Raw genomic sequence first — 12536 nt, forward strand, 5'->3', positions numbered from 1 at the left:
CCTGCGGGGTGGTCTACGGAGGTGTGTTCCTTATGATGTTGTGTGGAGGCTTTCTTTTCTACTAGTGGGTTATATGTGTTGTGATTTGATTTTGGATTGGTTTGAGAATGTCGACTTGACTGTCACGAGGATGAATGCGAGCTTAGCAGATAATTTAAGGTATTATATGGTTTGTGTTACATGAGCTTAGGAAAGATTTAGTTGAATCTCATTGTGGTATTATGGCAGTAATAGAGTATTGGCATTGTGAGCTATCGAGTGTTTTGATCTATGGCTTTGAGCCAAGTGAGGGAGTCTACTATCGACGATTTAATTGCATGGTTACGTGTTATATTGGTTTCGGTCTGCGGTATACTTGTGGATCAGTTATGACTTGCAGAGGCTGGTTTTGAGGATGACTTAAGCAAGGAAATTTCTGGATGCATGGTGTATTACACTTTATGGGTATACAGGAATCATGGAATGATTGAGTAGCTATTCGTGATTGATGTAATGCGCATGGAGTAGGAATTCGCTCGGTTGCGTTAAGGCCGAGTTACTTCTTTGGATGTTGTCGTGCTAATAAGGCACAAGTCGTTCGGCCCATTTGGGCAGTACAATTGAGATTTGAGCAGAATGGATGGCTCTCGAGCAGGTTCTAATGGATTCAAGGTTCATATGTGGCATTTGAGGATTTTTCGAATTGGTTGGTATATGGCTAGAATCTGATATTTGCATTGGATGGTGTCGAGAATCGTGGTATTTCTATATCATTATGGATTCTACATTCCAGTATTAGGAAGGTAAAAGAAACAATTTTAGATTCACATAAGGTCTCTTCAGAGTGGGTATCTCGATTGTGGTACTTTTGGGGTGCTTAAGAGGGAATACAACGGCTTATGAGCCTAAGGGCAGCGTGGTTTTATGCTAGGATCTCTTGCGGTGAGATTTGGGTAAGGATCGTGGTGTTCTGGAAAGGAGAAGTGTCACCTTGAGGGTAATTCGGAAGGAACTCGGAGAAATAGGACAACTTGGTAGTAGGTTGGATCAACACAGTATTGGTATGATCGGTTCTTTGGGTACTTATGATGTGGTGAGTCTCTACAGGTGTTTTGTGGCAATACTCTTGGGTTTGGAGACCTACGTGGCTTGGTTATGTGCAAATGGGTTTCGAAGAGTTCTCGATGGATATTTCCTACCAGCGTGAGGAGCGTGTTGCGTATTATGATTCTCTACTGGATGGGATCAAATGGATGATATTTGACTGATCGGGTATGTATTCTGCTAGAGACTTAGAGTTGATTATGAGATTCTCATGCTTTTCATATGATGGCACGATAAATGCGGTGCGTCCTGTGGGATTGAAAATTTTATGTGCAAGGTGGTGGTTCAGTTTTGAAGGGAAGGTCATGAATTCTTAGACATCATGAACTGTTTCAGGTGATTAGATGAATGATATTACTACTTGGTATTGCCTGAGAAAGGTACACATTTCAGAAGGCGCATTGTGTTTTGACTTATGGATGCTTCATTGGTATTGTGGTACTCGCCTGGTTGATCAACTACTGATATTCAGATTTTGCTATGTGGCATGAAAGAATTATAGAAGTATTTTTTGTGCAGATGAGTATCTATGAGAGATGTGTTAGTCATTCGAGTGGTGGAGTTGAGATCGACTATGGCGATCCATGTATTCTATGGATTTGGAGACTGGAAGTTCTTAGAAGCAGATTGTCTTGGGGTTGCGGACTGTGAAGATGTGGCCAAAGTTCACCAGATGGTGCTACGTGTTATGGTTAGATCATTATGGACTTTTGGAGGGCTAATTATCCATTTGGGTATGACCGGAGTTGATTTGGTGGTCCATTTGTAGGCCCAATGAGGATGTGTATTCTACACCGGGTCAGATTTGTTAACTCAGAATTTGTTCGTGTTGAGGGGTGTGGTATTCGGTTAGAGTTTAGCTTATTTGTGTCCTAATATGTTCCATGTTCTACTATTCTATATTACGAGGGGTTGCGATTAGTATGTTATATGCACACATGATGTTGTTCTATTTGGGCCTTGTAGCGAAATTCGAGCGAGATGGTTATTGGGTGTTTAATGATTGAGTGCACCTTGGTTGTGGTCTTTTCGGGTTGTGGTATATTGTGTTATTCGCTTCTCCATGGTTATGTTCATGCACTTCGTGTACTTGATGTCGAATCGCGTGTGGTTGTTGATTTTGAGCATTCTGGCTTGAGGTATTTCACATGGACCGGTGGTTGGATGGGTCACATTGCGGCAGAGTTATGTTGGGGTATGATCCTTAGTGTTAGAGTCGCGTGTCTTGGTCCTACCATGTGTGATGGGTTCATATCATTGCGCTGTGGCGGTACTTGTTGAGCCTGTGGGACGGTTCTCTCGTTTGAGTCATTTTCTATGTTTGAGTACATTTGAATCATTGCTTATTGGTGCACGGATTGCACAGTTGTGACTTTAGGTTGTATTAGTGTGGCATGTCAATAGAATGGTTGTGTTGGATGAGATGAGGTCATTGGACCTAGACTGGGTACTATCGGATTTTATTATAGTATGTATGGAAAAATAATTTTAGAAGTCGGCTTAGAATTTGGCTTTGGGTTCTTATTGGGCAAGAGAGCTCCACGACTTATTAATCTGATTGGTGGTTATGAGTTTCTTTATGTTTCTTTCATAATTGGCAGTGTAGAAAGGTTCAGAACAATATTTTAATTGATATGAGGTTTGTTAACGGTGTCGGGTTTGTTTTGAGTAACTACTGTGATCGGGAATTATTGCTACGAGTATACGAGTTGTGTGATATATCATGTGATTACATCTTGGGTTATGGTTATGGCTTGATACAGTTTGGTTAGACTTATCCAATGTGTAGATACGAGATTCGGGTCTTGCAAGGAATTCGAGGTGTTGGGAATTCGGTTCGGCTTACGGTCTAAGGTTAAAGTAATGATATTCAGCTATGTTGTGTTGTCGGGCCTATATGGAATAGGGTAAAGTGGGATCACCCCCGGGTATGTGCATGGTAAGGTTACACGGCAATTTGATGGCTTTGGAATGACTCTAGGCACGTTCGAGGACGAACGTATGTTTAAGTGGGGGAGAATGTAATGACCCGACCGGTCCTTTTGAGCATTTGCATTCCGTTCAGCTATTTGAAGTCTTGAGTAGCTTCGTATGATGTATTATGACTTGTGTGAATCGTCGGTTTTGGTTTTCAGGTGATTCTGAATTTGATTTGGAAGAATGATTCTCAACTAGGAAGCTTTAAGTTGGAAGAGTTGACCAAGTTTGACTTTTGAGTATTTGACCCCGGATCGGAGTTTTGATGGTTTCGTTAGGTCCAGATGTTGATTTTAGACTTAGGCGTATGCCCAGATTTGCATTTGGATAATTCTAGAAGGTTTCGGCACTCATTGGCGAAAGTTGGAAATTTGAAGGTTTGGAATGTTCATAAGTTTGACCTGGAGTTGACTTTGATGATATCGGATTCAAATTGCGGTTTCGGGAATTAGAATAGCTTCGTTATGTCATTTGGGACTTGTGTGCAAAATTTGAGTTCATTCCGAGTTGATTTGATATGGTTCGGCACGAGTTTTGGAAGTTAAAAGTTCTTAAGTTCATCAAATTCGATTTGAGGTGCGATTCGTCGTTTTGGTGTTGTTATGTGTGATTTGAGGACCCGCGTAGGTCCGTGTTATGTTATGTGACTTTTTGGCATGTTTGGACGGGGTCCCGAAGGAGCTCGGGTGTGTTTCGGACGAGTTTCGAATTATTTTGTTTATGTTGGCAGTTCTGGTGCTGGTTCTTTGCACCTACGCATAATTGGCCGCAGGTGCGGACACGCTTATGCGATGGAATTCTTGCTTCTGTGAATCAGAGGCGTCTTGGTGAGTTCCGCATCTGCAGAGGAATAAGCGCAGATGCGTATGTGCTTATACGAGGTCTGTAATGCTTCTGTGAGAATGGTCGTGATCTAGGTGTCCGCTTTTGCGGTGGTGTATACGCTTTTGCTGAGTCGTAGGTGCGAAAGGTGCGATCATGGATCCTTAAGCTGAGGTCGCAGATGCGACGTTTTAGCTCGCAAACGAGAGGCTACAGGTGCGGCATTTTTTCCGCAAATGCGGATGTTTTGGGCAGACTCATTATATATCGAGGTTTGGTTCTTTTTGTCATATTTTGGAGGCGATTTTTACCACATGGATTGGGGTAAGTGTTTTATACTCTGTTTTGGTTATATTTGATGAATCCATCTTCGTTTTGGCATTTAATTAATGATTTCAAAGTGAAATTTGGGGGGGGGGGGGGGGTTGTCTAAAATTACATAAAGTGAATTTTTGAGTTTTGAACATCGATTTAGAGTCGGATTTGAGTGAAATTAGTATGGTTGGACTCGTAATTGAACGAGTTGTCAGATTTTGTGAGTTTTATCAGTTTCCAAGATGCTGGCCCAGGTTTGTCTTTTTGATTGACTTTCGGCTTTTGAAGATTCAACCTTTATCGATTGGGTTTGCTTCCTTTGACATTATTTGATGTTCTTGAGTTGCTTTTTGCTAGTTTTGAACCGTTCGAAGGTCGGTACCCACGGGATGACATTACCAGAGTATTATTGGCTTGCTCAATATTGGATTCAGCTTGCTCAAGGTAAGTAACACTTCTAAACTTAGTGCCGAGGGTATGAACCCCTGAATATACGTATTATGTGTTGGGTGTTGAGGTGACGCACATGCTAGGTATCACGACCCAAAATCCCACCACACGCGTCGTGATGGCACCTAGTCTCTAAGACTAGGTAAGCCGATTTTAATTTCCTTTTGAAGCTATTTTTTTTTAAACTAACATCGAAAATAATTACAATTTTCCACCTCCCAAGACTGATAGTACTGAGTCACGAACTCTAACTGAATACATGGAGTGATCACGATGACCGAATATACAATACTATTTTATTACAAATTGACAGTACAATGGAATGAAAAGACTCCAAGGGACTGCGACGGCCAAGCAGCTCTACCTTGAATCCTTACGATCCCGCTTTAACTCTGCTCAAGTCCGATATCTCCAATACCTGGCTCTGCACAAAAATGTGCAGAAGTGTAGTATGAGTACACCACGGTCGGTACCCAGTAAGTATCAAGACAAATCTCAATGGAGTAGAGACGAGGTACAGTCAAGACACTCACTAGTCTATTAACATGTGCAATATAATATACAAAATACTAGGAAACAGATAACAATAAGGGCAGGATAAAACAACCAGTGGTATGCGCAGCAAAACAACAAGAATACCATAAATATCGCTCAATAATTAATAAATACATGTACGCCCAATTAATTCAAGTTTTTCAAATAAATATCCTTCACATATAATTCTTTCATATAATTCGTTTTGAATAAAAATCCTTCCAAATAAATATTTTGAATATAATTCTTTCAATTAAAAAGTCACCATGTGACATCTCATTTCATAATCTTAAAAATACGGGTCTCAACCCATTTTCATATTTTTACGGCACCTCGTGCCCATAATTAAATCATCATATTTCCCCGGCACCTCGTGCCCTCATTTCATATCACAACTGCACGGACAATTCACGTGCCAATTATCATTATCATTTCATCACAGTACCTTGTGCCCATATTTCATATCACAACTGCACGGAAAATTCACGTGCCCTCATTATTTACTCACGGCACCTCGTGCCCACATTTTATTTTATAATCCGCCTAGCAATGGCCATAGGCTTGCAGTTTCAACATAAATCAGATTGTTATCAATTTACCAACAACAAGACAAATTGCACAAGGTATAAAAATAAACACAAGCAAATCACTTCATTATAAAAAATTAACCCTTCGGTAGGGTTTGTTTTTCCAAAAATCTTCTATTTTTTTTCAACTTTCGTCAAAATGCGTCGAATTATCATACGGACATCCAAATCCAAATCCGAACATACGCCTAAGTCCGAAATCATCATACGAAACTATTGATATCATCAAAATTCCATTCCGGGATCGTTTTCTCAAAAGTCAACTCTCCGGTCAACTCTTTTCATTTAAGCTTCTAAATAAGAATTGTTCTTTAAATAAAATTCTGAATCTTCAGTAAATCAAACTCGACCACACCCGCGAGTCATAATACATATTGCGAAGCTGTTCAAGACCTCAAGTCACTGAACGTGGCGTTAATTCTTAAAATGACAAGTTGGGTCTTTACATTCTCCACTTCTTAAACAAACGTTCGTCCTCGAACGTTTCTAAGAATTATTCTGAGGTTACAAAATTGATGATTTTACTTTTACACATATACTCACAGTTGTTCCCACGTTACCGCATTTGAGATAAGCGTGACAACATCATCTCATTTGAGATTATTTCTTTTATCCATATTTGAAAACTTTAAGGCCATTTTCTTACACTCCAACATTTTCAAAATGCCTGATTTTTCACAACAACGTACAGTATTAGTCTCAAATGGCTATAACAACTCGTGCCTATGCACACATCAATTTTCTCGATAGTGTTGAAGTATTTCAAAACTTTCTCTGGGGTGCTACATTCTTCCTCGCTTAGGATCATTCGCTCTCAAATACATAACATATTTATCTCTTCCTTTGCAAGTCCCAATCCTCCAAATTTTAATAACTCCCAAATTTTCCAAAAATTTCGGCAGAGTCTCCCCTGTAATTGGGCCTATCCACCTGCCAGAGTAACACCAAAAATAACTCCTAACAACACATCCACAACCCAACAAAATACCACAAGGTATATATCAATAACACCAATCTCGACATCACAAGCACTGCATTATCATAATGATATCAGGACATGAAGCACATCATATGTATGCTCATCACCACATCTCTGGTCTTAAAAGCTGTTAATAATTAATTCTAGTATCATCAATTAATCTCATTTTAACCACCACCTCATAAGCTAAAACTCAATGTTTACAGCACGAAAGTGGCTGAATATGAACAGAAAAATATACAAGAATTATCAAACAAGCCTAACAGGCATGACTCCCTATTAATACTATTACACGAATTAAATTTCACAAAGGGAAAATTTTAAACTCATAAATATTTCATCACAAGGACCTCGTCCTTACATAACTTCCATCGCGGCTTGCAGCCCGATTTAAATATTTCACATCATGTAAAAAAAATGCGAGGATCTCGTCCTCAACTCCGAATCACAAGTATGTTGCGCATTGTGCCAACTGAAATTTTCAATTTCCTTTCTTTCTTCTTTTCAATATATTTCATAAATAATTTTCATAACATATAATGAACCCTCATACCGGTATGACATATAATTCATAAAAATTGGAATCAATTATTCCGGAACACATTAAACCCACTGTAATGAATAATAAAAATTACTTTTGGACTTATAGCCCTCAATGGTGTACAGAAATAAATGACAGACACGGGCTCACACCTTCAAATCTCCCAACATGGATAAACATATAAGTGAGTCACAAAATTTACGAAGCTCACCCATAAGTGGAGCATAATAGGAGGACTCACCTCAATATTCAGAACCGAATCAAATTAAGGAAAATATCCTTTTATAATAAAATTCAGGATCGTACCTGTAACGCCACCATCTGGTGTATTGGCCTTAGCCAAATCATAGTGATTAAATTAATGGACCGGGTCTCCACCTCTTAGGCGCCCACTACCCGTCTGTCCTCCACCTCTAGCTGACTGTGCACGTGGAATATCAACTGAAATAAAGCTTGTAGCTGGAGTGTTCTGATGAAATCCACCCCTCCCAAATCTGGGACAATCTCTCATGATATGCCTAATATCACCACACTCATAACAACCCCTTTGAGGTCGCGGCTGCTCGTACTGAGTCTGTGCCGGATAACTGGAATAACCACTGTAAGAATCTCGTGTCGGTGGTGCACTGTAAACTGGAGCACTCCGAGTAATCTGAGGTGCGAACTGAGCTGACCGACTGCTCGAGCATCTGCTATAATGGGTTCTAGCTAAAGAGTAAAATCCACTGAACCCTCAAGATCTTCGAGACCTTTTGGCCTCCTTAGACTCCCTTTCCTCGACTAAAACACCCTCAATCTTCCTTGCAATCTCCACTACTAGTTGAAATGGAGTATCAGTTTGCAATTCTCGAGCCATGCATATTTTAATATCATAATCGAGCCCCTCAATGAATCTGCGGACCCGTTCTCTGATTGTAGGAACTAAGATAGGTGCATGACGGGCTAACTCACTGAACCTGATAGCATATTTTGACGTTGTCATAGTGCCCTGATGCAACCGTTTGAACTCTGCGCGCCACGCATCTCGGAGAGTCTAGGAAACAAACTCTTTCACGAACATTTCCGAAAATTGAGCCCAAGTTGGTGGTGTTGCATCGGTTGGTATATCTTCTTCATAGATTTTCCACCACCGATACGCTGCGCCTGACAATTGAAATGTAGTAAAGGTAACTCCGCTCACTTCCACAATACCCATGGTGCGGAGAATACGATGATAATTTTCTAGAAATCCTTGGGCATCCTCTGTAGTTGTGCCATTGAAAGTAGGTGTATCATATTTCTTAAACCTTTCAAGTCTCTTTTTTTCCTTTTCTGATGCCTCTGGCCTGACCTCAGGTCGAATCGGATTAACAGGTTATATCGGTACTACACCCGGAACCTGACTAACGTGAACCTGCTGCTCTGGAGTTGTGGTAGGAGTCTGAGCTACTCTCCCAATCTGCGGAATGTTTGGTGTAACAGAGATCAATCCCGCCCGAGTTAATGTACCAAACATACTCAGGAACTGTGCTAAAGTCTCCTGAAGTACGAGGGCAACAACAGGTGCTTCTGGTACCTGTCCCCAATTGGAGCTACTAGTGGCTCCTCAACTGTTATTCTGATAGGTGCTCTAGTCGCAGCACGTGCCCTTCCTCGACCTCTACCTCGGCCCCGGCCTCTTGCAGCCCTAGCAGTATGTGTGGATGTCTGCTCAGCTAACCTGGTAGCACGTGTCCTCACCATCTGTGAGAGAATGGAGATACAAAGGTTCAAATTCCAAATTCAACAAATTCCGCAAGACAGGAATGAAAGAATTGGAAATTTCGTAACAGTTCTGTATCCTCTCGAAGATAAGTACAGACGTCTCTGTACCGATCCGCAAGACTCTACTAGACTCGTTCGTGACTGACTCATAGAACCTATGAAACTAGAGCTCTGATACCAGCTTATCACGACTCAAAATCCCACCACAGGCGTCGTGATGGCACCTAGTCTCTAAGATTAGGTAAGCCGATTTTAATTTCCTTTTGAAGCCATTTCTTTTTAAAACTAACAGCGGAAATAATTACAATATACAACCTCCCAAGACTGGTAGTACTGAGTCACGAACTCTAACTGAATACATGGAGTGATCACGATGACCGAATATACAATACTATTTGATTACAAATTAACAGTACAATGGAATGAAAAGACTCCAAGGGACTGCGACGGCCAAGCAGCTCTACCTTGAATCCTTACGATCCCGCTTTAACTCTGCTCAAGTCCGATATCTCCAATACCTGGTTCTGCACAAAAATGTGCAGAAGTGTAGTATGAGTACACTACGGTCGGTACCCAGTAAGTATCAAGACAAATCTCAATGGAGTAGAGACGAGGTACAGTCAAGACGCTCACTAGTCTATTAACCTGTGCAATATAATATACAAAATACTAGGAAACAGATAACAATAAGGGCAGGATAAAACAACCAGTGGTATGCGCAGCAAAACAACAAGAATACCATAAATATCGCTCAATAATTAATAAATACATGTACGCCCAATTAATTCAAGTTTTTCAAATAAATATCCTTCACATATAATTCTTTCATATAATTCGTTTTGAATAAAAATCCTTCCAAATAAATATTTTGAATATAATTCTTTCAATTAAAAAGTCACCATGTGACATCTCATTTCATAATCTTAAAAATATGGGTCTCAACCCATTTCCATATTTTCACGGCACCTCGTGCCCATAATTAAATCATCATATTTCCCCGGCACCTCGTGCCCTCATTTCATATCACAACTGCACGGACAATTCACGTGCCAATTATCATTATCATTTCATCACAGTACCTTGTGCCCACATTTCATATCACAACTGCACGGACAATTCACGTGCCCTCATTATTTACTCACGGCACCTCGTGCCCACATTTCATTTTATAATCCGCCTGGCAATGGCCACAGGCTCGCAGTTTCAACATAAATCAGATTGTTATCAATTTACCAACAACAAGACAAATTGCACAAGGTATAAAAATAAACACAAGCAAATCACAACATCGCATGAAAATTATCAACACCACAACCCCACATCATCACATATCGTCCCTGACAATAGCCACCCTTATCACTCCTATTGTCGCTCTTATCGCTCCTATAGCCACTCTTATCGCTCCGCCCAGACAATATCAATAGCCACCCTTATCACTCTTATTGCCACCCTTATCGCTCATATAGCCACCCTTATCGCTCCGCCCAGACAATATTCCAACAAACACAACAACAGTGAAATGTCACCCTTATACCCACATAATATCAACGGTGAAATGCCACCCTTATCTCTCCAAAATAATAACTCACACAACACAACAATTTACACGGAAAATTAACACGGCAATATAATAAAATCAATTCATATCACAATTTGCCCAATGACCACAACCAAATTTCAAAAATATAACAAAATCAATTAATTTCACAACAAATAGCCCAAGGCTCCACACAATGTATACAGCACCCAAAAACAATCAATATAGATAGAAATTACTCGGTATAAAGAAAAACCTTCATTAATATAAATTTAGATAATTATATTAACACTTCTTCTTAAGCTCGCTTAAATTAATTATTTGTATAAGAAAATTCATATTGAAATTTAATTCCAAGAAATATTAAACCAACAATACTCACAAAATTTCATAAATATTTTAAGTAACAATCATATCAAATTATCATATAAAAACAAATTCAACAATAAGGATTTAGGCATGGCAGACAGATGATTTAATAATTTTCCACAATTTTCCTATTTACTATACAATAATGTCTAAGACTTTAATTTAATGAATTTGCACGTATAAGTCCGAGTACGTACTCGTCACCTCACGTACACGATTTTTCACATATCAGAAATGGCACATAAGACTCAATGACTAAGGGGTAATTCCCCAATCGAGGTTAACCAAGACACTTACCTTTTTAAACTTATGCCAATATTCCAAACGCCTTCTTGCTTGAATTAGCTTCCGGAACGCTCAAATCTTTGTTATATTTGGGTGGATGTTAAATTGGTGTCCTCTACTAAATTCTGGAACTTCATCTGAGGTTGGCCATCTATGATTTCAAAACCAGCATGTTTGGCTATTTCAATAATACCCGAGAGATTTTCCTCAGAAATAAAAGATAGAATAACTATCTTCTTCACAAGCTTCTCTTCCTCATCTGCTATCCGAGCCAAACAGCTCATCTCTTTTTTTGTTGTGACCTGATGGTAAGGGAAGCAATTGAGCTCCTTTTCAGATAGATAGCAGCAGAAGGTGGAATCAGCTGTGAGTTGTTGATTTGCGAGCAGCTGCAACGAACAAAAGGGTTCTTTTTGTTCTGTGCAAGAGCTACTTCAATAGCTGAAAGTTTTCTTCAATACACAAGGCGTAAGGAACCTCCAGATCTCTGTGTGGAATGAACCGTGACAAGAGATGATGGATGTAACTTCGAACGGAAAATTCTCCGGCAACCTCGACCGGAACCGACCACCGGAGGCGAACTCGAGCTCAATCGGAATTTGTGTATTCACGTGTTTTGGGCAGATTTTCGGAACTGTTTTGCTGGTGATTGGGGTGGTATTTTCAGCTTGTTTTCGTGGCTATTTTGGGTGTATTGAAGCTGGAGTTTGGGGTGCTTTTGGTGCTGGAGTTTGGAGCTATTTTAAGGGGGGAAATTACTGGAATTTAGGCTTGGTTCTACTGTGTTTTTGGAGGAAAAAGAGGTTGGTTTTTGGTGATGGATCTACTATGTTTTCATGGTGAGAATGAGAGGGGAAGAAGATAAGTTTTCTCTGCTTTTGGTGGTGTGAAGATGATGGTGACTTGACGAGGAAGAAGAGGAGTGCGATTATTTTTCTTAGGAGTTTCTACTGTTTCTGATTCCTCTCTCGCTCCCTCTATCTCGTTCCCCTCTATATCTCTCGTGCTTTCTCTATCTTCTCCTTTTTAGACCCCCTCCCCCAGCTCTTTTCGTTTCTCTATCTATCCACACACTATTTCTATTTGTTTCCCCACCCCTGCTTTCCCCGTTTATATAGTGCACCCTCTGAACTCCCCTACGCAGCCCGCGAAATTCCAATCGCGGCCGCGCCCCAGGTCCTGCTGTCGCGAAAAAATGATTCGGCCGGGAAATTCTTGGGGCAACACTGCCAGGCTTTAATAATTTTGCCATAACTTTCTCTACAGATGTCCAAATGATAACTTATTTACCTTTATGGAAACTAGACACGAAGG

General features: G+C 40.2%; 1 long non-coding RNA gene across 1 annotated transcript; it reads right to left on the minus strand.

The window, feature by feature from the left end:
• Positions 1-9268: 9268 nt before the first annotated feature.
• On the minus strand, positions 9269-12294 carry LOC138893303 (uncharacterized). The gene is made up of 2 exons (XR_011408485.1): positions 11235-12294; positions 9269-9555 (listed from the first exon to the last, which is right to left on the minus strand). It is a non-coding gene; the product is annotated as an uncharacterized lncRNA (long non-coding RNA).
• Positions 12295-12536: the final 242 nt, after the last annotated feature.

This window comes from Nicotiana tomentosiformis, chromosome 6 (assembly GCF_000390325.3).
Source record: "Nicotiana tomentosiformis chromosome 6, ASM39032v3, whole genome shotgun sequence".
Lineage (NCBI taxonomy): Eukaryota > Viridiplantae > Streptophyta > Magnoliopsida > Solanales > Solanaceae > Nicotiana > Nicotiana tomentosiformis.